The sequence below is a fragment of the Rhinolophus ferrumequinum genome, chromosome 14 (assembly GCF_004115265.2).
Source record: "Rhinolophus ferrumequinum isolate MPI-CBG mRhiFer1 chromosome 14, mRhiFer1_v1.p, whole genome shotgun sequence".
Classification (NCBI taxonomy): domain Eukaryota; kingdom Metazoa; phylum Chordata; class Mammalia; order Chiroptera; family Rhinolophidae; genus Rhinolophus; species Rhinolophus ferrumequinum.
In genome coordinates, this window is record NC_046297.1 from 2,893,032 (window position 1) to 2,911,230 (window position 18,199).

An 18,199-nucleotide genomic window follows, 5' to 3' on the forward strand; every position below is an offset into this window, starting at 1 on the left:
GATTATCTCCTCCCCAAAACATTTGTTTTCATGCAGACTCACCACTTATGGGAGGGAACACACCATTTCTCTTCCAGTTTAAAAGACATATAAATATATAGACGAAACCTCCTAAATTTTCCCTAAGACATAGTTGTGTGGCTCACCCTGTATGCAGCAGTGCCCGTGTGGGCAGCAGGAATTCACAGTGAAGGTCTGATGTATGGAGAAAGCACGATCAGAGCAAGGATGGAGGAAGAGTTTCTGACACCTCCTGGGCCATTAGTGAACGATACGGTGGGCATCATACACGTGGTGTGAGGTGCACAGATAGTAATTTCCTATAAGCCTTCCACTGGAAAATTTCCAACTCCTTAAATTAGGAACATAAACATGTGTTGTTACGTAACCTTGGGAAGTAAAATAAAAAATAATGATATGGCATTATATATTTTGGTGTTTGGGGGAAAGGAACTGGATATACTACAGGTTGGCTTTCAATGAAATTTTGAAAATCTCTAAATAATAATTCTATATGGAAAGTCTGGCATATTGTTTTCTGCCAACGGCAATGTATCTTGCAATGACCTCAGCAATATCATTTGTCACTGAGATTAAAGGTAAACATTTTACTGTGGAAAACTTTCAAGGGCAAATGAAGAGTACCCTACTGTGTATTCGTGAGACTCCAACGTACCGTTTAGTCACAGGGGTCAGTACACACTGTCCTCTCACAGGTACCAATGATACTTCTCAGAGAAGCCACCACGATGTGAGTCATTGAACCTCCATAACTGACGACTCTCAACTCCCCGGTACAACCATTAGGGCTCAAGCCTTGTTTCCTGATTCTACTAACAAAATGGTGGCCAAGTCCAGAGAACATATTTTTTCCTTTGAAGAGTAGTTTACCATACACAAAAGCTTTATATACATATCCTTTTAACATTTAGACCTCAGCTCAACTGTTATCTCTTCAGATAAATCACCCATGATGCCCCTATCTCAAGATGCCCGCCCATTCTAAATCATTCTCTCTGCTTCACCTGCTTGGCTGAACAAAGGGCCCCCACCCAACCTGTCCATGACCTAATCCCAAGACTCTGTGAATGTTACTTTACCTGGAGAAAGGGACTTTAAAGATGAGATGAAGTTCAGGATTTTGAGATAGGTTATCCTGTATTATCCAGGTGGACCCCGAATATAATCACAGGGTTTTTTGCAAGAGGGAGGCAAGACATTCAAAATCAGTACTAGGAGATATAATGATGGAAGCAAGAGACTGGAGTGATGCAAGGAGGGGGCCGTGAGGTACGGGAGGCAGGCGACCTCTAGAAGTCGAGAAAGGCAGGGACACGCACATTCCGCCAAAGCCTCCAGAAATGACACAGTCCGACCACCATTTTGCCTCTGACCTCTAGAACTGCAGGACAATAAACGTGTGCTGCTTTCAGCCACTAGGAGCAAAAGAGAGGTCATACCCCTGATCGAGGAAGCGGATACTCTTCATTTTCATGTTCTTCCTGACATTTACCCTCATCTGAAACTGCCTTATTTCTGATCAGTACAAGAGAAGTAGCAGGCACAGGTGCACAGGGTCGATTACAGGATCTTGATTCTCTGGACACAGGTGACATGTCCCAGGTGACTCCCGACCCGAACCTGACCTATCAGAGAATGTGTCTGGGATTTTCACTCCAGTGGTAGATCTAAATACTAAAGCTTTGAAGACGGTCTCTCTCATATGCCATATGGTGAAAACCTACTGTGGCAAGAGATAAGACAGAGAGTTCTGGCAGGTTCTAGACATTCATGACGCTTTGCTTTTTTAATCCTTTCTTCCATAATGTAGGAATTGTTCAAATATCAATTATGCCTATGCTCATTCGATTGGATTTCCATGACTTACTGACATGCAATTCCTGAATTATACAAAAAATATCAAGACCAAAGGAACAGTCAGCCCGTCATAGTATCAGCAAGTTTTATTAATATCGGGTGTGAGGTTTTGTTTTTCATGGTTTTGAAATTGCTTTGGTGTTCAAAAAAGAAATCTTAGTTATAAAATCTTGTGCTTTTAGTTTTACCTTAGAGAATAAAAGTGCAATTCTTTCTCCTTGATGACTTCATCAAATAATACCTAAGAGTGAGCAATCTTAGTTTCACTGTCCTAGGTAGGATTTTGCAAAGTACTTAGTACAGAATATTTCCAAAGTTAACTGAGAGAAAACATCAGTGCATTTTTCCCCCCAATTCTTACATTTTAATAATACTCATATTAAGTGACAAAGCATAAAATGACAAATAAAGTAGGACTAAAATTATTATGGGGAAGAAAGGGAAGGCCTTTTGCTCAGACTTGGAACGCTTATCAATGCTTATGAACTAAGACACATACGTGCACCCCCACCAATGCTACCACCACATTTAAGTACTAAGGTTTTCTTAAAAGTTCACATTTCGTTTTTATATTTGGGTCAAAATGTCATTTTTGGTATTTGATCATGATCCTGGATTTGGGGGGCTGTGCAACAGCTTGATGGGGAAAACCGTGTTTCTTGCCAATGAACTAATCAAAAAGTAGCTCTGAGTTTAGAATGAGAAAGGAGAAAGGAATAAACGGACAGTAGACAGAAAGATTTCTCTTTTATGGTTCCTTGTTCCTAGTTTTCTTATGTCTTTATCCGACTGATGATCAAGAAAAGACTAAAAATGTACATGGCGCAAGACACTTATGGTATTTTAGTAACCCTCTCATTCCCTTCCACCAAACAAAATGTACCTCCTGTCTTGAATGGGGATATGATGACTCATTTCTATTGGACATGATGCAGCAGAGGCAACAAGGTTTACTTCTGAGATTAGTAACAGAGCGACAGTGGCTTCCGTATGAATGTCCTTTCTTGCTGAGGGAAGCCAGCCGCCATATTGGGAGCTGCCCTCTGGAGAACCCACCGGACAACTACCTGGCCGAACAATGCAAATTCACCTGAGCAAGCTGAAAATGTGCTAGACTGAATCAATCCAGCAAGTGCATATCACTGTTTCTGTATGCCTCTGTCCACATCTGTATCTAAGCCTCTATCATCTGCCCGGGGGGCCCTGGAAAAGACCATCCCCACTATGAAATGAACTGAGCAAGCCATTGGGACCTGACATCAGGAAACACCTAATGAACTGCCATAGTTTTGTGTCTGTTTGTCAAGCAATTTTCTGATTATGATGTAGCTTATGACCCAGTCATACAGACTGAAATTCTGGCTTGTTTTATTTCCCAGGATACCCCAGTGTAGCGCCACGATAATGTATAAATGGAATTGTCATTCTCCTTGCTGTGCAGTGCTGGCTACAGCAGTAAATAAACTAATTGTGCGCACACTAGTCTTCTGGGCCGTGTTGCAATGTGATTGCTCATTTTGCTGATGAAACCAGGTTTCCCTCAGCCAGATGTTGCATCACGGAACATCTGCCAAGTTAATGAACGTCCCTCTAAAGGCTTATAGGTAGTGGCCTCCTGTCGTCTCTCCAGATGGATGTTCCTGCCTTCAGCGTTTCTCCTTTATACGTACACCTCCCCACTAATAATAATAGAAAATGACCCTAGAATCTCACTTTGAGGGTAGCCTACTAATTCTTAACAGCTCTACTCAGTTACTATATAGCATAATAAAATCCACCTGTATTAGGTGCACAATTTGATTTTAGGGCACGTGTGTAGGTGTCCAGCCATCACCATAATACAGATTTAAAATGCTTTTGTCATCTCCAAAGTGGCCTTGGGCTCATTTACAGGCCATCCCCACACCCACCCCAGCCCCAGACAACCACAGGTCTGCTTCCTGCCTCTCCAGCTGTGCCTTTCCTAGAACGTCAGTATAAGTGACATAACACGATATGTGGTCTCTTGGAGCTGGCTTCTTTTAGTTAGAATAGTGTTTTTGAGATTCATTCATGTATCAGTCATTCATTCTGTTTATTACTGGGTAGTATTCCATTATTTACCCAAAGGAGTTGAAAGCTTACATCCTCACAGAAACCTGCACGTGGATGTTTATTGTAGTTTATTCATACTAACTGCCAGAACTTGTGAACAACCAACATGCCTTTCAGTAGGTGATGGATAAACTGTGGTTCCACCCAGACAGTGGCATGTCATTCAGGCTTAAAAAGAAATGAGCTGTCAAGTCATGAAAAGACACAGAGGAAACTTAGATGCATGTGACTAAGTGAGAGAAGCCAATCTGAAAAGTCTGCACACTGTATGCTTCCAACTCTGTGACATTCTGGAAAAGGCAGAACTGTGGAGACAGTAAACAGACCAGTTTTTGTCAGGGGACGGGGGGAAGGGGAGATGAACAGGCCGAGCACAGAGGGTTTTCAGGGCCGTGAAATGACTCCATACAATATTATAATGGTGGGTACACGGCATACTTCTGCACAAACCCATAGAATGTACATCAAGACTGAGCCCCACGGTAAACTAGGAACTTTGGGTGACAACGATGTATCCATGTAGGTCCATGTTTGATTTAAAAACAAAGTGCAATTCTGGTGAGTGAGGTGGACAGTAGGAAAGGCTGTGCTATGTCGGGGTAGGAGGCATATGGGAAATCACTGCGTCTTCCTCTCAGGTTCACTGTCAGCCTAAAACTGCTGTCCATATTAAATCTTTAAAAAACTTCTTTACATAGTTTGGAATATAAGTCCCTTATCAGATGCATGTTTTTAAAATATTTTCTTCCCCTCTCTAGCTTGTCTTTTTATTTTCTTGTCTCTCGAAGAGCAAACATTTTAAATTTTGATAAAGTTCAACTTATTATTTTAAAATTTTTCTCACACTAGAAAATTGTTGCCTAATCCCTTGATTACAAGGATTCTCTCTGTTTTCTTTCAGAAGTTTCATAATTTTTGTTTTTACAAGTATATCTTTTAAATGCTATTGTAAATGAGATTCTTAATGATTTTTAATGTTATTTCTAGATTGTTTCTAGTTTCAGATATACTCATAGGTCTACGTGTGTGTTCTGTGATCTAGTCTGTCATAAAATTTTTTAATAGAAAGATACACCTGTTTCAACACAAATACAGCATACAAAAAAGACAAAATTCAACACACTTATTTTTAATCATGTAAATCTACAGCAAAACAAAAATGGATTTCCTGTAACATTGTAAGAAAAATAACCTATGTAATTTGAAAAAAATAAAAAATTGAGTCAGGAAAGCCGTGAGGGAGAAAGAAGAGAGAGAGTCCCCAATCACACTGTGGGTTAATGGCAGTGTCGGAGAGCTCAGCTGCCTGAGACTGTTCACGCTGGCACGGGAGCCCCTCGCCGACCGCCACGTTACTCCTTCACTGTCATTTCTTAGAGTCAGCCACGAAGAGTGACTTTTAAATTTGAACATGTTGAATTTCCTATCTTCAAAGCTTTAAGAAATGTGCAAGGAATTTCTTCTACTTTCCCATTTTAAAAACTAATAACAATAAAAAGTGTCAAATGTGACGTTCTATATGAATATTTTAGTAGTACAGCGTCATCCTAAGGCCAGTGTATCACATATTTTATAGAAAGATATGAAAAATGATACACACACACCTACACACACACACACACACACACATGCACATACGCGTGGATGTCATGTCACGTGTCGTCAGCTGAAAACTCCTAACGTCGCCCTTTTACTGCTCTTCAGGGCTGGCGTCCTCTCCTTTCTCCTCCGAACAATTATTTTAAAGACTTATGCTTTCACATGTTACCCTTTATTTTTTAAAATTTGAAATCTAAACCTCTACCCAATCTACGTTTGCTTTCGTCTTGTGTGAGCCACGCAAACCCTTTCCAAGAGCGTCTCTGCCACCTGTTGTTTCGGGATGGGTTCCCACGTCCCCACTCCCACTGCCCGTCCTTTGTGCCACTTCCTCCTCCCCAGGGAGGGGCCGGTCTCCTCTCTCCTGCAGATGGTCACCAGGCAAATCAGAGAGGAGGTCTTGAGATGTGCAGACCGAGCAGACAGTCTGCTCTCCTGACGAGGTAAGAGCTGGGCTGTCATGCTTCGGGCCTTCACTGGGAGTGGCCAGCCCTGCCTTCACGGACTGTCACTGTCACGCGATAAAGGCCAGTGTCAGCCTGGGGTCTGCTGTCAACACAGCGGGATATGGAAAAATGGTGACGTGCTGGTTATGACGAAGGCATGTTCACAGCACATTACAAAACACAAAACTCATTTACCTGCATCCTTACCCTCAGGAACGTTTGGAAATGACCGAGATAAACATTTCTGCTGTAATTTAAAAAGGTCATCGATCAAGAAAGTGTGCTTCAATTAAATGCCCACATTATTATTTTCTTTATACTTTTCCAGCAATATACCTGGACATGTATTTCTATGATTCAAGTATTAAGAGCTAGTTCTCCCAGCAAATATTTACAAAAATTGGGAAAAATAAATATAGAATTGACTCACAAGCACTCAGAATTGATGATCTTTCTTCAAATAACAATTAAGTTGTCGGCACACATTAAATATGTTACTGAAATCCCTTTTATATTGTTACTCAGCCATTGCTAATCAGTCTGAACTATTAATTCAACGTAATGAGCTATATTTTCCTGTCCTCAACAACATGTGGTTTATAATTCCTACAGAACTGAGATAATAGAATTGAAATGGAAAGGATGGAAATTCAAAACAAGTAGTTTTAATTCAGACCACAATTTCATAAGATATGTCACAAGAAGAGATCATGCAATAGCGACTAAAGAATACAGCTGCCTCTGACTCCATCTGTATCACGATGGACCTGCAACCCCACTTTTGTTGGTTCCTGCCTGTAAGATCTCTGCTGAATAACCCACTGCTTACCAAAGCATCCACCATGCTGTGGCATGAGTGGCTGCCAGCCATACGTTTCAAATTAATTGGTTTTTAATTGACCTGTATTCACCAATATGCTCCTAGTCTCACCATGCAGTAGTCATCTTTCCCTTACAGTGTATGAATGCCATCTTGCTCTGGAAAGACCAAAACATTTAGAGAAAGAGTTACCAAGTCACAGTAATCACCTGGAAAGCAGTGGGGTTGGCGGTTTCTTACATTTGCAAATGCAATGCGACTCCACCATGTCTGCCCAGCGCTAATTACTGGGTGCTCTTCCATCTTCTGGATTTTGTGCGTAGTAGTGAGAGTTTTTTAAGGACTTTTTAAAATGTCCCTAATTTAACTCTGTATGCTGACAGATTGCTTAACACTCAAGCCGTTCTTCTCCCTTCCCTGTTAATACGCTGCTCGTGCCTTACGAGAAAGTCCATGCCAAAGCTAACGGGGTGATTCACTAAGATCTGAGACAGCAAAGGACCCATCCCGTTTGTCCTCTTCTGGAGGAGGCTATGGCACGTGACTGCGAGTGACAGTCTGCTACACTATTGCTCGGGTGGACTGGACAGAACGACCCACAGTGAAAGGAGTCCTAAGATGGCTTCTCTTCTGTATGTTTACTTCCTGTTTGCTTCTGCGGGCCCCAGGGGTATCCTGTCCTTCACTCTGGGGTCCCCACGGCCTGCAGTCAGACTAAATCAGACTGCACATTCACGCAGGGCCCAAGTAGGGGCTGAAATGTCCCCCAGAATCCCTTTTACTTCCTCTGAGCCTGTTCCAAGCCTCCTTCACTGGGGAACCGGCTTTCTGAAGGAGGCTCAGCTTTAGGTCCCTGCCACATGTAAGCCCATCACTTGTCCCCCTCCGGGCATTAAGCCAATGCACCCTGAGACACAGCATCACCCTCGCTTACTGTTCTGCCTGCGGGTTCCCATAGCACTTCTCGCACCTTGAGATTTCCTGTTTTTCCTTTGGAGCTTAGTTCTGTATTATGCATTTCTATGTGTTAGGATGTGAAAGACTCACATATTACAGACACTGAACCTCGGGTGACGGGTTGCTTTTAAGAGTGACGCCTCGTATGGAGGTGCTTACGATCTGTAAGTATATGGTATGGCTGAAAAGGGCAGGCGATGGCTGGCCTTCTAAATAGCCGCTATAAATAAATGAAATGTCACCACTTTATGATGACAGCGATTTGAAGAACCCCTCATGGTTATTTGTCTCCTAGAGTGCGAATGTCCTGAAGCATTTCCTAAAAAAGATGTACTCCTTTTCTGATCACTTCATTTCATGTAGGATTAGCCGTATGGTTCACAGTCAAGGATTAAGTTATTCTCAGGGATCCTCACAGTTTTCCCTCTAATCCTCCCTGAAACCATCTTGCTTTTTATCCATGTTTTAATGACCTGAAAAGATGGCACATTTGAGCCTGGTAACAAGCCTCTAGTAAAACAAATCAGCAGCAGGGTAGCCTACCACCTGATACGAACCTGGAATAGTCAGCATTCTCGGAACTCTCTCTGCTCTGAGTTCAACGGCAGCGATGGTGTTTGCATAAACATCATCGTGTTTATGAGGTGGTGACAAACAGGCTCTCAATTGTTGAGCCTGAACTGGGCTATTTGGGTCCAATTAGGTGTATTATAGGGTATTCTGGATCCATTGCAAAGATGGCAGTGAGCATTCAAGGAACAATAATTGTTTTGGCTGCAGTGTTCTGGGTCTGCTTTGTTGCTAACAGATATGTTTAAACGGCACTCTAGAGATGAGAAAAAGAATGGAACATAGGCAAGATGTGGGTGTCCACAAGAACGCCTGATTCGTAATAAATACCCAGTAAATATTATCTGAATAAGAGCTCTGGGCGAGCGTCTCTGGAGATACAGGAAAAAATCAGGAACGGTGGCTACCTTCAGGGATCTTATCATTTGGTTAAGGAGGTGTGACAAAAAGTAGGTCATAACTAAAACGTGATATACAATTTAAATAAGAGTGAAGGACTGAGTGATAACTTAGTCCTTCTGATTAATCACCAACGCATGCTTTAGATACGACAGGCTTCATTCAAGGGTTCAGGGTTTAGGAAATTTTAGGAACCGGAGCTCAAAGGATTTAGAATTAGAGCTGGATATTGTGCAGGAATCTCGGGGAAAGAGTCAAACGGGTCCTGCCTCTCATGGTGAGCATGGGGCAGTTTGTCTCTCCTGTGTGGAAGACGAAAGGGATGGATGATGCTCCTTCTCCTTTATTAGGATTGCCGAGACCCTGTGGCCTCCCACGTGAGACCCCACAGATCCACGCTGAGTGGGCGACTACGAGCACATCTGCGGCTTCCAGCCCCTGCTTATGTGCACTCTCACTACAAGTGCCCGCACACTGATTAGGGCAACGGGGATCCCTCCGTTCCCAGCACCAACTGTAAGGACTGGCATTTCCCTACTGAGGCTGTAATTTGATTTCACCAGGACCTCTCAATCTCCATCCCTGGGAAAGCCATGCAACACAAAGGGTCAAAACACCCCTTGCCGGAAGGCTAGCCTGAGCTGGTTGACCCAGCTTTGAAGTCTCGAATAGTCTGATATTTACAGATTGTCATTCTCTGGACTACAGATGAAAGTGATACTGGAAAAATCCTAGTATTATCTGACGGTGCATTTGGTAGGGAGGGAAGGAAATCTGCTGTCAGTGGTCTTGTTCTCTTGGAGCTCGGACGTGTCCTTTCCACTGTTGTTACAAGAATAGGAGCACAGGCTCTTCCAGAGGCAAAGCCTTTCCTGGTTTGAAAGGTGCTCAATGAAAAGGACTAGGGTTTGAGCAGGAAAAGAGTGCCAGGGTGTACACTAAAGGTGAGAGGAGAGTGGCGGGCAAACACCCTGGCCACACACCAAAGGGTATATTTACGGGGTTGGGAGTGAGCCAAGTTGGCTGGTGAAGACATTTCTGTAGGAATATAACGGGGCACGAGGCATGATAAATGGAAGCTGGAACTGGGCTGCAGAGTACCTTGAAAGCTGTACTCCCAAGGAGCCTATAAATGTCAGGGAACCATTTCAAGTTCTGAAAGGATTGTTGCGGGGTTATATCTGGGTGAGACTAGATGGAAAGGATGAGGGAGTGGAGCCTCATGCAGCTGGCAATGAAGATACATGATCAGGCCAGGGTTAGGACTGTAGGAAAGAGAAAGGGAGAAAAGGCTGAACACGAGAACTGGCACTATTCAAAGATAGAACTCCAGTATTGACAGGTGCTGGCAGAGGGCTGCTTCACCAGGGAAGAGGTGGTACCTATGAAAACCACCTGCAGCGCTAACATCAGCTACTGCACCATCAACTGACTGACGAAGCCACCAAGACCCTCAAACTGAAGACACCAGGAACAGAAAGAATAGAGACTTTCTTCCTATAAAAGGACACTGGCCTGGGACAAGGCACCCACCACGAATGCAATTTCTCCAAGTGCTTTCATACAGGGGGTCTTGGCCCTTGTTGGTCATCCTCCCACCTTTCTGTCTCTTTTCCTTCTCCCTTTTGGGTCCAGTTTCCTCATTCTGAAGTCTCCACATTAAACCATTTAAACCTGCTTTGTTGATGACTACTCCTGTTCATGTTCTATTGCAGCTCGTTGGGTTTTAAACAAAGCAGACTCCCTTAAGTGAGCTACAGGAAAAAGAGGTCTGTTGGAAGAATACAGTAGGAACTGGGACCGGTACGGGCCCTCTCCCGCTACCCCCGCATCCAGGACTGGGAGGTCTCTGCTGTTTTCTGCATACCTGCCTCAATCGTCCCTCCCTCCTGACAACCAGCGCCTGGTGGCACCTCGTTTCCTGCTCTCCATGATGTCATCTTGCACCTGGACCATCATGGACCTCAGCTCGGTCTTACCTCCTCCTGATGTTTCAGCCAAGCTTACTTCTCAAACGATAAACTTTTTTCCTGTCTGTAATTACCAGTACAAAGGCCAGAGAAAGACACTGAGAGAATTTAGTTGGCCAAGTCTGTTTCTGAGCCAGGACAGGTTACGTGTCCCTGTGTGACCTAGAGTCTGAAGACCCCTGGCTAGCCTGTGGGTTGGATGCCTGTGGGTCAGGCCTCACTCCTGTTGCAGAGCTGCAAAAAGGGGTGAGGTGGTGTTCCCAAACATACCTTCACTGTGTTAGTCCATGCAGCTGTCACAAGCTCCCACAAACTCACTGGTTTTATCACACCAGTTACGTTAGAACTCCTCCTGTACCAGAACTCCCATACAGGTCTCGCAGGGCCAACAATAAAGTGTCACATGGCTAGATCCCTTCCCGGAGACTCTACAGGACCCACTCTCCAGCTCATTCAGGCTGTTGACAATCTAGTTCCATGTGATTGCAGACCTGAGGTCCCTGTCACTTCCAGGCTGTCAGCTGAGGACTAATTCCAGCGTTTAGAGGCCACCCACACTCCTTGCCTCTTGGCCCCTTCTTCCAGGTTCAAAGCCAGTCATGGCGGGTTAAGTCTCCCTCGTGGTTTGAATCTTTCTTTCCTTCTGTCAAAGCATTTCTCTCTGACCATCGTCAGAAAAATGACCTGCTTCTATGGACTTGTAGAGTCCAAAACTGCAGAGTCCAAAACTACTTCCCCATCTCAAGGTCTACGCCCCTAAACATATGCTCAAAGCCCCTTCTGTGGGTAAGGTGACAGTCACAGGTTCTGAGGATTGGCAGGAGACAACGTTAGAGCGCGGCTATTCCACCTACCACGCCCCCCCCCCCCCCATCAGAGCCTCAGAGAAAGCTGCTTTCCTTTAGAAGAGAAGAGGTAGGAAAGGACACGCTTTACAGACATATCGCGTGCGTGACAGCAGTTCGGCTCATGGCATTCCCCACCCCCATCCCAGAACCACCCCCTTTCAATCCTCTAAACCCACCTGTAGTCTGATCTCCTTCAGAACAACCTGAGCACTTCCTTTCTCAAACGCACATTAAACTCATGAGCAATGCCACAGTTTCCCCTGTATTATTTAAATTAACGTATTCAGTCCTCCACTCATTCAGCCATACTTCTGAGGTGTTGGAAAGGGACTCCCAAAGGTATAACAGCACAGCGGTAAATAAGAATGGACACCATTTGACTTCAAGGTCAAACTGCAGGAGCATTTACTTTGTCTCCTCAACTAAGATGCTGGCCAGAGTCATGAAGGAGGAATCATACCTTTGGTGCCTCAGCAAAAGGTGAAAACCAAGGCACCATCGCAGAATATGAATGGCCAACTACCAAAGACAACTCATCCGCCCTCAGCACCAAAGTAATCTATTAATCTTTGATTGACAACTACACACATGAAACTAGTGATCTGACTTGCCTGTGGAATGGGAGAACTGGCATTATGCACCACATAGATTTCTTATATACATCATCTCATTTTGATAAAGTACCTGGTCAGTTCATGCTTATGTAAAATTAATAGAACCTTGTTATTTCTTAATATTACAACTCTTCTGTCCTGTAAATCAATATATTTACTCTTGTCCATGGGAAGTTTCCTGTCAAAATACTTCAGGAATGACTGACAATTGTCCTATGGTTAAGAAGAATGAATTGAAAACTTAGAGGTAAGTCAATAGATGAGTCCTAGGCATTTGAATATGAAAGATAAGCATTTAATACAGGAGGCCAACATGGAATTAAAACTTGTAAGACCCAAATTTCACACTTTTTTTGTGATTAACAATAACTCATCTTTAAAATAATTTGTGGTTCATCAATTTGTGGTTCATACAGTTGGAGACACTCAAAGCAGTTCAATAGTAAGACAAACTTGTTGTTGAAGGAGTAAATAAGTTGCTTCTGAACAAGTGACTTTCAATCTGATTTTACCATGCAGCTAGAGGCATATTTTCACTGTAATCAACTACATACTCATATAAATACAGAAAACTGAAACAAAGCTTTCACGAAACATCTACTCTTTATTCTGTGCCTATATACTCTATTTTCTATTTACTCGATTTTACTCAATTCTATTCCACTGTTTTAAAAATGCTGAGTTTAACCTAAAAAACCTGATTTGATGACCCATTAATAGATCACCAATAGGTTGGAAAACTATAGTTCTAGAACATTCTATTAAATTCACTTAAGAACTTAGAAACTTTTTCTCATTATCAATTCAAAAATCCATAAAAATAATTTATGGTAGTTACTTTACAGAACAGGATAAGATGATTTGTTTAATTATATTTAAATGTATGATTTTTCATTCTAAATCATAGTTATAGGAGCAAATAAACTATAGTTTTATTTACTTTTTATTTACAGAATTGCTCAAGAATCAGATTCAGATATTGTTCAATATTTATTATTTTGTGCCTGTCACCTGGAAAATAAATTATAAAAAATTTGATACACACTTTAAAAGACTTTTTCAGTTTAGATTTGTAAATACTCTCAGCTCGTAAGTAAACTGGGAATATCATTTTGAGTCTCCAGTGTGAATCAGAACATTCTTATGCATATAAAAGCCTCCATTACAAAAGTACACTACATTTTTCCACCAGTGAAAGAACACAGTTGATGAAATGAAATGTAAAATCAGAAGCCTAGATTTGAAACACTGAAATTAATAACATCTACAAACAGAAGACCTTATCAAAAACTTTTGATCTGGAACCATGACTTCTACAGTCACTGGTGTCATGCAAATTTCTATCCATAGAAAAGAACTGACTTTACTGCCATGAAAATATTCCAAGTATGTTAGTGATGAAATAGAAAGATTTTTAAAATATAGCTTTACGTTTACTAAATGATGACATAAAATCTCCTGCTTTATTATGTGAAATCTATTTCCAGTCAATTAATTTATAAACATATATTGATTTTATTTTTTAAACTTACAAAAACCTGAACTGATGCAATGAACTTTGAAACAGCAATCTATATAACTTAAAATCACTAAGATGGCTATATTAATGCCATGTTATAGACAAAGCAGTAAAAAGTATGTTAAAAATAAAATTTCCAAATATCAAATGCATAGAAAATTAAGGAGTTCATGTAGACTTCATGGAAGGGAAAAAAAAAAAAAAAGGAAAGAAAAGAAAAGAAAAGAAAGAAAAGGGCCAAACAATTTGGACTGATTGTAGAGCCACATTTTCAGGTTTCAAAATAGTACAGAGAAAGAATTGCAGTTTCTGTTATCTACTGATCAATAAGTGGTAAAGGAAATCAAATATGACTCAGGATTTTGCTGAGATAACTTGGAAACAAGTCAGATATTTACTGAAGAATCTGATTTAAAATTCTATTTAAAATTAATCCAATTCTATCTCAATAAGAAATATTCAATAATAATTTTATTGAATAATAAAATTCAATAATCAATCACAAAACTAAGTAATGCATTACAGTAATAATCAGTGAGTCTATTGGGGTTACACAGAAGCTATTGGGACTGAATAATAGTTACACATAATTAAACTATCTTAAGGCAACACCGTTACATAGTCAATATATGAATGATAAGAATTGGCGATCCCCAAATGATCATCTGCTGTATTTCCAAAAGTGTTTATCAGACCCCGAAATTACAAAAAAAGAAAAAAAAAAAAGCTAAACAGATGGAAAAAGCATCATCATAAATGACTGGATCAATGGTTACTCAGAAAGAATGGGGACTGTCAGGGCTTTTACTGGATGTAGAGAGAAGTGTCATCTGTATCACTTTTAGGTGATTGTGATCTTCACAGATGAGCAATTCCAGAGCTCACGCCCCCGTCTGCATGTCACTACATTCCTGGCTGGTCACTGTAACAGGCTGCATGCAGTATGGTCGCCCACTACGGCCACCAGCCACCTGCCTTACTACCCTTTTCATGGTTCCCACCACCAACAGGTGCAGTCAGTTCTCCACTCCTTTCGTCTGCGCTGGCCTGTGAGCTGCTCTGATCAACACAATGAAGCCGCTATTCCTTCCATGGGAAGTGCCATTCCTGGACTTCCTCGGAGCCTGCGGACCACCCTGCAGGCCACACGTGGGGAAAACCAAGGGTGCAGGGCTGAAAGCCCAGCTCAACCACCCACCGAATGCAGCTCAGTGAGTGGTCACAGCAGGGACCAGCAGAGGGACAGTCAATACACAGAGGCACAAGGAAACAGAACTGCTATTGTGTGAAGCCACTATCTTTTTGGGTGGCTGGTTACACAGAAACAGGGAACTGAAATGACCACTTTACATTCCTCATACAGCCTCAACCTTGCATCTGGAAAAATCTCACTTTCAGCACAGCCCGTCTTGGTAGCCACCAGACTAAGAACCCAGAGAACCTCACAAAATGAAATGCATAACACGTAGGCACTGAATACAACCTGGAAAGACTCCTCTCCACATCTAGCCTTCCCAGGGAAGCTAGATGCAGCCAGATGTGTCCGCCAGATCTGATCACCCACCTGCACCAGCCCAGGCTCCCGCCTTGGGGTCCTGCCACGGGGCGCAGTGTGTGTGCTCAAAGGTACACTTCGTCCCCGCCCAGACCTTTGCAACATGTGGCATGTTGTCACTGCTTCCTCTGCACTGTTTTATGTTTCAGGTCTTTCTGTTTGTGTCCTAGCTGTTCAGAACCACTAGTAAATACCCTGTTTCCCCGAAAATAAACCTAGCCTGACAATCAGCTCTAATGCGTCTTTTGGAGCAAAAATTAATATAAGACTCAGTCTTGTATTTTGTATTATATTATATTATATTATATTATATTATATTATACCCGATCTTACAGTAAAATAAGACTGGGTCTTATATTAATTTTTGCTCCAAAAGACAGATTAGAGCTCATTGTCCAGCTAGGTCTTATTTTTGGGGAAACACAGTAGGACAGTTAAAAGTGGACTGAGAAAGACGAACAGTTGTTTGATCATTTTTAAAACATTCAGCATGTGTCAAAGGATAAGCAGGTCAAAACATGAGTAGCTGAATGACTATGTACCCAAACCGGATCATTTCAGATATTCTCTCTCTAAAAAAATAAAAACACAAAACCACCATGAGGATGATCGTCTGGCCTCACATTTCCTGCTGACGGAGGGAGTCTCTCTGTTCAAGCTGCTAACGTCTTCATGCCTCATTTTGCTGAACAATTAGAGTGATAATACCTGTCCTACATCCATCACGGGAAAGTTGTACAAATAAATGAGATAATATATGTGAAAGTACTTCTGAAGGCTACCCAGGAGGGCAGTTAATGACACGTGAGGAACATGTGAGGCAGAGGACACAGCGGTGGGAGGGGCGTTTAGAGGTCAGGCTGGGCGACCTCTCCTCCCTATGCTGTCACCTTGTGCTTGACCTATGTCGTACAGGCAGGTCATTTCGTTTGCAGACAGCGCTAATTATTAGTCATGAGCTTAAATCATCTGTGTCCTTGTCACTTTTGCCCTTTGGCCCTATTTTTCCCCCCAGAGCACCAGGGGACATTTCTATTCTCTCTCTAGTGCAATTCAGTACAAAAGCACATTGTCCGACATTGAACTTGGGCTTCAGACATGAACGGTGCATTGGTGAGATGAGTTCTGTGCTCTCACGACCCTCACAGACTAGTGGAGACCAGCACACGTGTCAATAAGCCAATGGCCCTTTAATGTGGTGAAACTATAAGGGTGGGACAGAGACACAAGGACACAAAGAAGGAGTGGACACCCACCTGAAGCATCAGGCAGGTCCCCATGGACAAGGTGTTTCTAGAACTGAGTCTTGAAAGGCGATTATGAGAATAAGTTTCTGGGGAAATATAAAAAAAAGGAAATTTGTGGGGAAAGAGAAACAGTAACAACCCCTCAAACACTTGCAGGTAGCTAAGATGTTCCCAGTAGCCCCTTGGTGAACATTTCTTAAACAGGTTTTGCATAACTTTACATAATTTACACATTCACTAGTCACCTAGTCAGACTGGGATCACTTTTCTGAATGTGTAGAAGAATCAGGAAGGGGTGACAGAAACAATAAACCAATTCCCAGACACAGATTTTACAGAGAATGTCTTTTGTTGAGACACTCCAATACTGCAACTCGTTTATTTGGGTGGGAGAGAGGAGGGAAGCGGAGTTGCAGAAGGAAGTAGCCACTTGTGTACAGGAAAAATCCCTACTCTATCTTCACACTAAGCCTTGTAAAGCCTGGCTTTGCCATCCTTTCTGTATTTAGTATTTCAACCTAAAGGTAAAATTCAATAATTATTCTTCTAAATTTTCATTTGGTGTTTAGACACCAATTCAAGTCAAATGAAAGTAACTGAATTCTCATTTTTTTCATCTAGTACATTAATTAGGCTCATTTTGATGATACCTGAAATCCTGACACACCCGCCCACCTTCTATGTGCTCATCAAAATCACTGATTTCAAAAATAGTGAAAAACAGCCATAAGCAAATCACACCACGATTCTCCACCTTCTTGAAAATCCAGTAAACGACATTTGAGTCTACCTCAGCTCCCATACGTGAGGCACCAAAGCAGCTGGTGATTTTCAAACCGACGTTTAGAATCACTACCTCTCCTCTAAGTTCCAGAACTGTATGTCTGGTTGCCTTGCAGAAATTTTACACAGACACCCAATAAGGCCTCTAACCTCAATGTTCCAAAACGTTTGTCCTCTAAACCTCCCCCTCCTCCCCAGTTGCTATTCAATTTGTTAAAGGCAGCTTTATCCTTCGAGTTACATCTAGAAATGATGATTCATTAAAAAATGTTTGTCACAAAATATGTTGGTCCCCAAATAATAAATGAGCTTCAAATATCCACAAACCTGTATCCTTAGCAAATATTTCCTCCTCTTTTAAATTTGGACTGGGGAAATCAAGCCAATGCAAACTCGGGAAACGCGTCTGTCCAGACTGAAAGCTATGGAATCACACAGAGAAGAGATGCTTCGGCTATAACCCGAGGTATTACCTTCTGCCCTGGACTCCCACCTAGCCAGCCAATAACTGACCACCAACCAGGCGTGATGCAGTGTCTGACCTGGTATTGGAAGAAATGTGCTAGTATCTCCGTGACGAAGCTGATGAAAATCTACAACACCAAAAGATTTGTCTGCTATGAACTTTTAGCATTTTATGGCTGTTCTTGGCATTTGGTGGTCCCATTGAATAATTAAGTGGGTCTTCATTTCTTCCAAGTGTCACTGCTCTAAGTGTGACCCTTTAACTCTAGGCATAGTCTTTGGTAATTGGAATTGAAATAAGAAAAAGACAATGAAATCCTGCATAAATTTCCATCTATAATTAGAAAAGCCAATCATCTTGACCTAATGCTCCATAAAGTAATTCAGGCTGCAAGTGGGGTTCCACCAGTCACCTGAATGCGTTCCAATCACCGT

General features: G+C 42.1%; 1 protein-coding gene across 10 annotated transcripts in view; it reads right to left on the reverse strand.

Moving 5' to 3' along the window:
* The window catches only part of RALYL (RALY RNA binding protein like), a 499,528-nt gene that overhangs the window by 430,619 nt on the left and 50,710 nt on the right, over positions 1 to 18,199 (reverse strand). For 2 of the 10 annotated variants that reach the window (XM_033126902.1, XM_033126905.1), the window contains one exon: positions 16,526 to 16,602. The exons of the other annotated variants lie outside the window; for them this stretch is intronic. The gene's annotated coding sequence lies outside the window, so the exon portion shown is untranslated. The remainder of the gene's footprint in view (positions 1 to 16,525; positions 16,603 to 18,199) is intronic. 10 annotated transcript variants of the gene reach the window in all.